The 12,699-nt window shown below is 47.8% G+C and overlaps 1 long non-coding RNA gene across 1 annotated transcript in view; it reads left to right on the top strand.

Moving 5' to 3' along the window:
* The window catches only part of LOC132654178 (uncharacterized), a 15,761-nt gene extending 3,062 nt beyond the window's left edge, over positions 1-12,699 (top strand). Inside the window, exons 3-6 of the long non-coding RNA XR_009591809.1 lie at positions 6,141-8,977; positions 10,088-10,282; positions 10,554-10,706; positions 12,561-12,699. This is a non-coding gene — a long non-coding RNA (uncharacterized LOC132654178). The remainder of the gene's footprint in view (positions 1-6,140; positions 8,978-10,087; positions 10,283-10,553; positions 10,707-12,560) is intronic.

Below are 12,699 nucleotides of genomic sequence, written 5' to 3'. Positions count from 1 at the left end.
TCTGTAGAACAAGTTGGTCTCCATCTTAGAGATTCGCTAGCTTCGGCCTTTTAAGTACTGGATCTCAAATAGTGCTGGCCAAAATGCTGGAAGAGGAACTTCCTGCATGAGAGCCTGGGTTGCCTTTATCCCTCACCTAGCTAGATGTGTTAGTCAGTTTTCATCACTGTGACAAACCAGCAGAGGGAGTAACGCGAAAGAGGAAAGTTTACTGTGGCTCACAGTTGCAGGCATTTCAGGGCATCATTGTCCACATGGCTTTGGACCAGTGGTGAGACAGCATCAGCAGGAGGAGTCTGGGGAGGAGACAGGAAGGGGTGGGGCGGGACTAAGACCCAAGCTTCAAAGCACACCCCTTTTGACACACTGCATTTAACAAGGTCCCACTTGCTAGTTTCTGTCACTGCCAAGTAGTGCCATCACATTCTGACCCCACCAAAGGGTCAATACTTGCTATTTAAAAAAAAAAAAATCTTATAGTTGGCTTTTAAAGACTAGGTTTCGACTTATATTTCACTACATGTATCCTTTCCTAGTCATGTTCTGTTACCCCTTCAGGCAAAGCAACATAGGCATACTGCATGCTTTCTCATGAGGCATACTGAGTGCTTTCTCATGAGAACTATGTTTTTGTTTTTTTAAGAGCAGCACAAACCAGCTTGGCCTGATAGACTTTATGGGAAACAAGAAAGAAAGGCACTTGAGAAATGCAGTAAGGTACACCATGCCTCAATTTCAAGGTCAGGTGATTGCAGCCCAGCTTTTGGTGAACTCCCTTTGCTTTTAAGCCCTTGTCTAGTGCTTCTGCTGCAACTTTTGAGTGGCTCTCATTAGCTTCTGTTCAGTGATAAAGTGAGTCAGGGCTGAGTTGCTAATGGTTGACTTGAGGAGTAAGCTGCTGTGTGGTAGGAAATCTATGGATTCGATCCTTTCTTGGGCTGCTAACTTTTTAGGGTTGCCTGGGGATTTCTTAAGTATGAGCGAGTGAGTGATATAAAATTATATTCTTATAAGAATATTAAGTAAGTAATATAAATAATTAATAATATAAGTGAGTAAGTGACATAAGATTCCCAGGGCCACGAGAGAAAGGAACATAAGACAGACTTCTAAAGATAAATACTGCATATATAGTCCTTTAATACGTCTTTATATTTCCAGGATTGTGTGTGGAAGATTTGAGAGTGAGGAATATGGCTTCAAATATGTGATGTTTTCAAGGTTTTGTTTTCTGTTTAGTTCAGTGTCCTATTTCATAAAAACCCTTTCCATGGTCCTTCTGTTTACTCTGTGAAATGTCTTGGGTTTGGGGCTCAAGGAGTTCACTGAGGTGGACTGTCCTTGCTTTGTTAGAAGAGTCATTAATGCCACAGGCAGATAGACAGGCACATGACGAAAGCTCTGAAGAGGGTTTAGGCCCACATGACAGAGTTGGGGTGGTGGTTCTTGTTGGTTTCAGAGGAAAGGAGGGAGGCCGATGAAACAGGTTGTGTCTAAAAGTAGGAGGTGCACGCATTGGAAAGAAGAGGACTGGCTGGGGTAGATGGGATGGGAGACGGTGATGGGGTATGTGTGAAAACGACCAAATACACTACAGACATGGAAGATTATCAGAGCATTAGAAAAACAAGTTCAAGGTAAGTTTTGGCTGTATAGTAGGCTTGAGGTTAGCCTAGTTACATGAGACCCTGTCTGTAACAAAATAGAAGGAGAGCGAGAGAGCCGGAAGAAGATAGGCTAGGTTGCATTTCCTCTGCAGAGGTCACCATCTTCAGCATTACCGCAGGCATGACGGTAAGTTCTGCGCTCTATAACTGTTTTCACCGTATTTCACCGGAACTAAGCTGGGGACTAAATGTCTAACACAACGGCTTGTGGAACATTTTTATAGAAATTCCGTTTTTGCACATTAATGTATTCAGTGCCCGTGTTCAGTTCCACTTAGGCAAGTCCCAGGATGCCCTGGACTGCGGCTCCTGCAGTGATTTTTCTCTCCACAGTTCAATACTTGATGCTAGCCGCACTCTCTGCTCCATCGGCACCTATCAGTTTAAGTGTTAATTTTGTGTCCTGCAGCTTTGCAGAAAATGTTTATCAGTTTTCTGGAGGAGTCTTTGGATCTCAAGCACTGCACCACATCCCCTGCACATGAGGACACTTTAATGCTCCCTTTCTTATTTGTTTCCCCCTATTTACTTCTCTTGTTGACATGACTAAGACTTTAGAAAGACTATTGCATGAGGGGAGAAAGGGGATACCCTTGTCTTGTTCCTGATTTTACATAACCGTTTGAGCTTTTTCTCATTTAGTATAATATTGGCTATTGGCTTGTTGCGTATACACATTATTACATTGAGCTATGTTCCTGAGGACCTGAGTTTAATTCCTGAAACTCACATCTTTGTTTTTTTAAGACCCAGGCATGGTGTTACACACTTCTGAATTGCAGACTAGCCTGGTATAGTGAAATCCTGTCTCAAAAGCCTCTCGTAATAAACAACCCTAAGTTGTCCAAATGCAGAGAAAAGTGACAGCTGAGTGCCCAGCCCTGTGAGAGAATCTATGTCAACGATGCACCACTCTTGGCACGCTGATGAAGAGGTGATAAAAAGACAGAGCTGTGGGTGGGGAGGGGTGCTGTGGGATGCTGTCTCCTGGCCAGGACAAGGCTACTGCTCTAATGAGCTCAGTGCGTGGCAGGGCTAGGCTAGATGTCCACAGACCTAGGGCCCAAGGGTCTTAGACCCTCTGCACCTTCTCTTTGAGCTGAGAAGGCCAGGGCAGGACTCACTGTGTGTCAGGACATGCTGTGGGGAGAAGGGAGATCTAGGTTCAAGATGGCACACAAGGAGGTCCATGGTTCAAGATTTTATACCTACTTTTATCATGCATGAGGTCTAGCCAAGTTCCCATGAAGGAACCAGGTGTGTGGAGAGGGGGACACTGGGAAGCTATTGATCAAAGAGCATTATGCTTGTCTCACTTTCTAGAACTGCAAAAGACTGAGTCCAGAGAATGAGACCATGGGCTCCAGGAGGAGGAAGGGCCCAGGGGGAACTCACCACCTGCAGGCACTGTGCCTCATTGCTGTAGACCTGTGCGTTCTCTGTGGCCATCCCATAATAGCCGCCAGGTGCTGACTGGGAACACTGGGTCACAGCACAGGCTCAAAGGCTTGCCCACAAGCTGGAATCACTGGGGAGCCTTTTCCCCCTTGACTTCTACACAGTGATATATCTATGTCCAAAGTTCTGACCTCATGGGTCTGAGTTCCCGGATGCACTCAGCTATATATGCTTAGACACAAATATACATTTACATACTTCGTAAATGTTTAAAATGAAGCTGGCAATATGCAGCTCAGATGTAGACTCCTTGCCCAGCACTGTGAAGCCCTGGGTTCCATCCCCAGCTCAAACTACCAGGCTGCAGGCAAAGTTGCCAGCGTAACAGCAGAGAACCCCTGAGCCTGGAGGAGTTGCCATGGCTCAGACCTCACACTTGCTAACTGCTGCAACCTCGTTCTCTTCCTGACTTACCATTTTCATTATGTTTCCCAAACTATTATAACCGTCTTTTACCTAGCTTAATTACTCAATGTGTTTGCTATTTGAGACATGATCCTATACTGCCTAGGCTAGGCCTGAAGTTCTGGGCTCAAATCATCCTCCTGCCTCGGGATCTAGTGCACTGAAGTCACAGGCATGTCAACCCACACTTGGTGGGTGGGGAGAGAAATTTTAAAATGAGATAAAATTGGGAAACAGATACACAGGCGCTGGCCCTGGTTTCCTCCCGAGGGAACAGCCAGAGACCGTTTCCTCCCAAGGACCCTCGGGTCAAACCCTTCTTGTTCTCCACTTGGCCCTTCAGAGCCACGAGTCACAAGAAAATGCCTGTGCAGAGCCCCGTGTGTGCTTTGACCACAGAGGAGTTGCCACCCAGGCAGGGCTGGGAGCCACAGCAGAGGATGAGGGCCAGAGAAACCTGGACTAAACTGTGTGCATGTTCTAAAGCTCAGAAGCAGGTCTCCCTGTCTGCTGAGGGCTGGGCTAGAGAGATCTCTCCGTGGAGTGAGGAGGGAGTCAGAAAGCCCATCTTCAACCCAGTAAGCACTGGACAGGTGGATGATGGGAACTATGTGGAAAGTTTGACTCTAGATTCATCCTATATAATAATTTGTCTTTTGGAGATCAGCCTCATGTAGTCCAGGCTGGCCTTGAACTTGCTGTCATGAAAGATGACTTTGAACTCCTGATCCTTCTTTCTCTATCTCCCAAGTGGGAAATCCCATGCATGTACCTCCAGGCAGGGTTCTATTTGGTGGCTCCAGGTCCCACACTAGCCCAGGAGGGTCTTCTCCAGCTACTGCCATTCCACAGAGAAGGAAACAGATGCAGGAAGCTGGCTCTCTCAGCTACAAAGACTAAGGTGGAGCTACACCATTCCCTTGCCTGGCACAGTCCCATGAGGTAAATTGAGGCTCTAAAAACAAAGATGGTGTGCCCAGCGTGTAGGTGTGGAGGTCAGAGGACAAACTTGGACGTTGCTTTTCAGGCATCTTCCAATTCTGAGACAAGATCTCTCAATGGCCAGAAACTTCGCCACATGAGCCAGGCTTGGCGTGGTGCTGGAAGGGTCAGCAGGTGAACTCAGCAGCGTGGGTAAATGTGTAGGCAATGGAACCAGGAAGCTGTATGTAGGCTGGGCCCTGAAAAGGCTTCCACACCCCAGCTGAAGACAGAGTCTTCAGGAGAAAGGTCTGCCTGAGAGAGCCCCTGCATGGGGTGCTCAGGCTGCTTCCTTTGCCACGGGCTGCCAGGGAAAAAGTTCGGTCACACTGTGAGCTAACCCCCCTGTGCTTTCAGTCAGGGAGGCCCGAGGCTCCCAGCACAATACACGCCATTATAATTTCTCCTGGTCACCCACCAGAAGTAAATTATAAGACCCTACTGTTCAAACCACAGTTTGATCTTGGCACATAGAGAAATTAGCTGAAACCGAACGGTGAACTTTCATCCTGCTGCCTAGTTCTCTTTATGCAGGGTGGTGCTGGGAGAAAACAGTCATCAGTGTCTGGCCAGTAGTGGATTCTACACACAGTAATGCTGACCTGCTGGGGATGATATGCCCAAGGCTGTAATCATAATCTCATACAATGGAGCACAAAGGCCCAGGGGAGGAAAACACGCGATTGTCATTTTTCTAAATGGACATGTTGCCAAACTGCCTCCCAAATATTTATTTATGTTTATAGAGACTCTTCTTTTGCATGGGGAATGGTTAATGCATAGACTCATTACTCATCAGAGGGTTGAGAACAAGTGTTGAGTGTTAGGTCCAGATCTATAAGACACACACACACACACACACACACACACACAGAGAGAGAGAGAGAGAGAGAGAGAGAGAGAGAGAGAGAGAGAATAAATGTACATTTATAATGAGAAATGAAAGTAGGAGGGAGGGGGATGTGTTGGGAATAGGGATTCCAAAAGGAGTTGGAGGAGGATGCAAGAGAGCAGTGACAGGCAAATATGATTAACATATATTATAGATATATGAGACAATGTCAAAGAATACATTTTAAAATTTATAGGCATTAGAATTAAGTCTTTAATCCCAGCACTTGGGAGGCAGGAGCCAATGGCTCTTTCTAAGTTCCCGGCTAGCCTGGACTACATAGTGAGTTCCCGGCTAGCCTGGGCTACATAGTGAGTTTCAGGCCAGATATTGCTTCACACTGTGAGATCCAGTCCCAATAAAAATCAAGAAAGACAAAAAAAGGAGGAATACATAAACAACAGGAATAAGCTGCCCTCCAATACCTCATTAACCCTATTTACTGGCAAGCACATCTCTCATTTGGTATGTTTATGTGATGCCTGGTCAGAAAGAAGACTCAAGAGAGTCACACAACCGTGAACTTTTATTGTAGAATTAAATAGCATTTGAGGAAACTACACATCTGTTTCTGTGGACTTTATGGAGAGTGACTGTGTGTTCTGCATAGCTTCCCTTCTAGGCAGGGCCAACATGAGCAGAAGCAGCAAAGACAGTCACACCTAGCCACAGTCCATTGTGAGCTGCTTCTGCCAGTCTATCACTGACGGTGCATCTGTCCTGTCATCCCTTTGCAGGACACCAGTTTTGTTGGTGGACAGAAGCAGGCACTACCTTCAGCAGGGAGGTCATTAAATCTTCAGCGCAATTTCTGACTTCCAGGAGACCTGTTCAGGCAAGCAGACTACTCTCTGCAGGCCAGACTTTCGTGGTTTGCTGAGTTGTGTTTGCTGGCCACAGCGCTCAGTCAGGACGATGGTCATCAGGAAAACATGGCTGCAGGACCAGGCACTCTGGCGGGGCTGACGTGGAGAATGAGGAGGGCAGGAGGGCCGCCTCACACTGATTTACAGGAGACAACTGCGACACAGTCCACAGAGCTGCAGTCATCCCCTCTTGTCCCTCAGAGCTGGTGAGCTGGTCCACGCTGTTCCAGAAGTCCTTATCGTAGCTGTGACGCTCTGGAGCCTCCTCACAAGTCAGTGATGATCAAACCCAAAAGATGAGGGCACGGAGAGGTTAAGCTCCAAACAGCATCCTCGAAGGCTCTCCTGGGAGCCCAGCAGAGAATCCCCATCAACAGGCTGTTCTCTTGTAAGCGCTGGCGTCGCTCTCAGTTTCCATGGTGTTGGGGCACCATGCTGACTAGTCAAGCTTCTCGCCTGGGAAGACATCATGCTGCCTGTACCAGGGACTTCAGCTTCTCCCAAAAACTCTGCAGTGGTGGTAAGCCTCGTCTGGGCTTACAATCAAAAAGCAACAAAGCTCTCCTGCACCAGAAGCTTTACACATCATCAGGGTCAAGTTCTGTGCCTCGCCTTTTTAAACAAGACTTTGTGTCTCACAGAAACCCTCTGAGCCTCTGAGTCAGACATGTGTGTTGATGTTGGCCGATGGAAGGATTCATCCTTCTTCAGTTGGTTTGTGAGTGTTGGCATTACAACCTGTCCTCAGGCATCCTGAGGCAGGTGAGGCAGGTCAGCATTGAGTGCACTGGGCCGTTATAGCCATACTGGTTCCTGGCTAGAAAATAGAATCTTAACCTGTTAGAAAACACACCATCTAACAAAGTCCTTCTCCACTTGCGTTGAACTCCTAATATACTATTCTACCCTGAAATAAGCTTCGCTAGTGGAGGATAGATTAGTGTCTTCCCCTGAGCTCTGTGAATAAGCACAGTGTGCCGTCCATACACACCAGTGAACATACATGACACAGATGTAACATATATGACACAGGTTGAACATATACACAGATATATACACCACACGCATATATAGAAAACTACACACAGACACACGCATACAGACACACACACAAATTCCCACTGATGTAGGTGTGTGGGATTCAACTTATGTCTGATCTGTGACAGTCACCACACTGCTCTGGATGGTGACATGGCTGCAGTCCTGCGGTTGGAGAAAAGGAAATGTGGGTAAAGCATGGGAAACTCCTTTTTAAAAACCACTTACACTTTTTCTATCGTACCAAAAGAGGGTCTCATGTGACCCAGGCTAGACCACATAACCTAGGTATCCCAGGATGATTCAGAACTTATCCTCCTGCCGCCTCCCCAGTGCTGGGTTTTAGGCAAACACCACCATGACAGATTTCGCTGGTGCTGGGAATTGGAACCAGGGCTTTGTGCTTGAAGCAGGGGCACCCTCCCAGCTGAGCCACGTCCCCAGCCATGAGCCTCTGGTGTAAGAAGCTCACTGAAGGCCAATAGTTCTCAGCCTAGAGGTGAGATCGTGATGTCAGTGGCAGTTATGGTAAAGGGTTTGGGACCCAGCACGCCTACCTAGTACTCCTCACGGTCAGAGGCAGTGTCTTCCCATATATCTTTGCACAGATTTTCCAGAGTCATTTGTGAACTAGTCTTTATGGGGACCAGTAAGTTCACTGCAGTGTTGGAGTCATGATGCCAATCAGATGGTAAAGGTGAGGTGTTCTGTGCCCGAAGGCATGCTCACCCTTGACATACAAAGCCCTGAGAGTCTGTCAGTCTGACGCAGTTTGGCTGTGTAGCGCATCTTGCTTCAAACTGGTGATCCTCCTGCTGCAGCCTCCAAAGTGCTGACGTTACAGATGTGTTTCCCCATGGCCAGGTTTGGAAAGGTTCATTACATTGGGTTCCAGGCCTGGCACTGCTGTTCCAGGATTTTTTTTTTTTTTGATTGTACAATCTCTATGTCAGCATCCTGGTACCTAAACATTATTATATCCCAAGATAGATCTAGGTGTTGTGGAACAGAACTGTTACATAGTTCTTCCTCACACTTAGCTGAGCCCTCATCTGTGTTTGGTTCGTGAGACTGCGCGGTAGGGCTGGAGAGACGGTGCTGTGTTTATCAGCACCGACTGTTCGGGCAGGGGAGCAGAATTGCTTGACTCCAGATCCAGGGCATTGATTGGATCACCTCTTCTAACCACAACAGGCACTAAACTCACGTTCACAAATCTACAGAGACACAGAATTAACATAAAACCATTATCTGTTTTTAAAAGACTCCACAATGAAGTTACAGAAATAAACAAAAGTAATGAATTATATATATGTTTTACAAAAGAAAGCTGAAATTTCATTTGGTTTTTATTGTTAGGATCAGGAGTATGATGCAAACCACAAACACACACACATGTGTAGTGACACACACACTTCTGCCTCTTGGGATTAGCACTCTGATCCCAGGATCTTAGCCTTCTCTGGGTCTCTGTGGCTACATCCCTGGCTCTTACACATTTCTGGGACAGGGTTCTGGTCCTTTCACTATGTTGCTGCATTTCTTTTGGCTCCCAACTTTATGGAAAAGTCCAAGCTGATGTGGAGTAAAGTGCCAGGATGTCACTGATCCGAGGCTGATCTGATGCACCGAGATGCACACAACTGGGAGAAGAAACCACTTCTAGGGAGGTGAGACCTACTTTCTAGGTTAAATTCCAGAATCAAATATGTTTGATTTGCCCTCCTACTTGGCTTTCTCCTTTGTATTCAGATAGCTGGCTATTCTGGTTTGAATATAGACTCATAGATTTGAGTGTTTGGTCGTCAGGGATTGGCACTACTTGAGAAGGAACAGGAGGGGTGGCCTTGTTTGAATGGGTGTGGCCTTTTGGAGAAAGTATGTCAGTAGAGGTGGGCTTTGAGGTTTCAAAAGTCCATGCCAAGCCCAGTGGCTCCTTTTTCCTGCTGCTGTGGATCCAGATGTAGAGCTCTCCGCTGCTTTTCCAGCACAATGACTACCAGCATGACACCACGCTCCCCACAATGGTAATAGACTAAACCTCTGAAACTATAAACATGCCCCAATTAAATGCTTTCTTTTATAAGCATTGCTGGGAATTTACTTAGCTTATGTGGTATTGATGAAGAACAAAGTAACATCTCCTAACTATTGAATAAGCTAATGGATTCCATACTTTGTTACTTCTTTCCCCATGTTACTGGGGACAGAATCCAGGGCCTTCAGCTGCTGAGCACATACCCAGCCACTGAGCTACACCAGCCCGACTTGCTTCATGCTCTCAGCAGGCACAAACACCTAACGGGGCAGAGGAACTCAGCAGTAGAAATGAGTAGGAAGAAGAATCAAGCAAAGAATTAGGTCTGTTCAGATCTACCAGTGTGAGGATAAAGAGGGAAGGCTAAACCCAGAGTCTGCTAGACCCTGGGACAGCACCCAGGGCACAGAAGTTTACTGCAAAGGAAAGCAGGCTGGTTCTTGGCTTTCCCGACACTAGCTCTGCTGACGAATTCAGAGGAAACATGGCGTTGGGAGTGAAGAGAGATGGCACTCAGATAGTGTCTGGAGTGGAATGTGTAAAACCTCGGGCTCCTGAGGAGTCTTCTGAGGTTTGTCTTAGAAAACCTTCAGTGGTGTCACCATATCTTTTCAAAGCAGCTGGTGTTAATCAGACTATGTCCCTGAAAGGGAGGCTGTTACAGCAAACAGTTAAGGTACTCTGTTTTATTAAGTTTTTAAATAGTCTGATCCATGGAGAATTTTGCTTTTGTACCCTCTAGACCTGAACCCCACATGCTCACTGTTTGTGTCCAGGGGAACACACCACTGGGACGGATTCAGGCATCATCCTTTGCTACCCAAAATGGCATTGTAAATCAACTGCACAGGAGGCTGTCTGGGTGAGAAGGCTTTGAGAAGACTAAGCCAGGGATTCCCAGTGAGCCCAGCCAGCCATGCCTGATCCACCAAGGAAGGTAGGCCAAGGAGCTTCAGCGACTTGCCCCACCATGATTCCTCAAAGCATGCCAGGGGAACATTCTGGTGTGCTAGGTGGAGAAGGAAGAGGGAACAATCTACTTTGTCCTCCTGATTCATGGAGGTCAAAATAAGCCTAGGTTCTCTGAATTTCTTCCTAGATGGTCCCTCACTGAGGGCAAGACTCTTCTTCATCCAGGCTTACTTCTACCTGATGTGTAAACAGTAACATTCCAGCTTCTAACACCTCTGCTTTCCATCTGCCAACAGCTGATTCTCATTCCATCCTCACGAAGAGTTCCCATGGCTACCTCAAACATGAGTTCAGCATCTCTCTGGATCCTCAGCTGCCTGCTTCAGTCCTGTCCATGGGACCTGTGTGATTTCTCCTTATGTGAGAGGAGCCTCTGCCGCCCTGATGGGGTACTGTCCGACCGTCACGTTACCTCACGCCCTTGCCCCCCCCCGGCTCTCCGGGTGTAAACCCCCAGACAAGTGCACGGCTGAGTGGGGTGAGCCTTGCAGACGTTGTACCACGCAAGCGGATGAAGTTCCGTACCTCAGCGCTGCATCTCACAAGGGCGAGACCCAGCAGTGCCGAGGGGCAGCGTGCAGGGAGGCACACTTAGGGGTGAGCTCTAAAGAACGTGAGGACAGGATGGTGGGAGCAAGAGAGGGGTCAGGCTCAGAGGAAGGTTGTGGGAAAGGTGGGTCAGGCTCCTGGCAGATTCCTTTTTCCTTCTCTAAGTAGTGTATGCACAGAGATGTTTGCTCAAGGAGTCATTAAACTACACTGTTCATGTATGTGCACGAAGACATAAGCTACATTTTAAAACATCAAGCATTTGGATAACTAAAAGAAGTCAAAGAAAAAAGACAAAACCACAATCAAACATTTCATCATTCCCACACATGCCAGTACTCTGTTAACCCAGAATTTTGCAGGCTGCTCTGCAAAGAGTGGCCTCATCACACTCCCTGCCCCTAGATCCGAGCCTCAGTGTGACAGTAGTGACAGGCTCCACCATAGCCATAACTCTCATGCGATGACTTTTTTCTTGAGGCAGGGTCTTCCTGTGTAGCACAGGCTGGCTCCAAACTCACCACCCAGCAGGCTCACCCACCTGAGCGCCGGGAATCCAGGAGTGTGGCAGTACACTTCCCACCTTCCCATGATCCTTTAGACCTTACAGTCTCTGCCCACCATGGCCTACAACCCATGAAGCCAACCTCCTCAATGAGCTCCAACTCCAGCAGGAGATCTGAATCCTTTCCTGCTGAAGCCTGGCCCTGGGTCACATCCTGAATTCCTTCTGCCACTGTCCCTGCTATGTTGCTTCTGGGAACCTCATAACCAGCTCTCCTGCAGCCTTGTTTGTCTTTCACCCCCACTGTGTCCCCTTCTCCCCTCTGTAGCCTCCTCCTCAGCTGCAGGGAATCACTTCCCTTGCAGCCAGCACTCCCATTCCCCAGGCTTCCTAGGCCAGCTCCAGGCAAAAGCCTTCCAGGTCCCTCTCCTGCTTTTATCTGGCTGCCCAAAATCTGCCTCCAACTGCCAGCCATGGCCCCTCAGATCTGAGCTCACAAGTGCCTTAAATTACACACACTAGGACTGAACCCCACTTCCAAAGTCAGTCCTCCTTCAGATGCCCGACTCATGCTTATGGGAGGTCACTGCCATCCTCAGAGCCCAGCTCCAAGCCTGCCCTGTTACAGACCTGTCACCTCCTAGTCCTCACTCCCTGGATCTCTGGGATCCCACGTCCCCCCACATATCGTCATCACCCTCTCATCATCATTCAGTGTTAGCACCCCTAAACCTTAGTTGACCTCCACACCTCAACCAGTCTTGCAACTCCTTCATTTCACCTCTGCAGTCTGGCTTTGGTCATAGCATTATTCTTCCGGAAGTTGCCTGAGGAGTTCTCCCTTTACTCAAAAGCCAGGTTCTTCCTGACCACATGTGGCTCCATGGGGAGAGCATGGCTCTGATGGGTCATGTCAACCATATCTTTATGCCTTTCTGATACCAACCACAAATCTCAGCCAACAGAACTAGCTGACCCAGGAGCACAGTGTAATTTTTCAGTGCTGACCCTCCCCATGAAACTCCCCATTGGTCGTCTTTACAAGTCACCATAAGTGAGCTCAGGTGTGGCCCCTCCGCCTCTGAAGCCCACAGTCCCTACCTTGTATTTGCCTCCTGGAGAACGTAGTGCCTTCTGCCTCGTGTGAAGAGGTGCTCATTTTCGTGTGATCTCCCATTTGTGTCCCCAGGCACAGCATGCAAGCCAGTAATGATTTATACAATTGAACAGAAAAGGATGAAGGCACAAGATGATGTCTCGCAGGTCAGCACTTCCCGAGAGCTGAGTTCAAGGGGCTGTGAGCTCCCAAATCTAGAAATAAGCCACCC

This window comes from Meriones unguiculatus, chromosome 5 (assembly GCF_030254825.1).
Source record: "Meriones unguiculatus strain TT.TT164.6M chromosome 5, Bangor_MerUng_6.1, whole genome shotgun sequence".
NCBI classification, from domain to species: Eukaryota; Metazoa; Chordata; class Mammalia; order Rodentia; family Muridae; genus Meriones; species Meriones unguiculatus.
The sequence above is the reverse complement of the archived record's forward strand: the minus strand, read 5'-3'. Positions and strand labels throughout refer to the sequence as shown.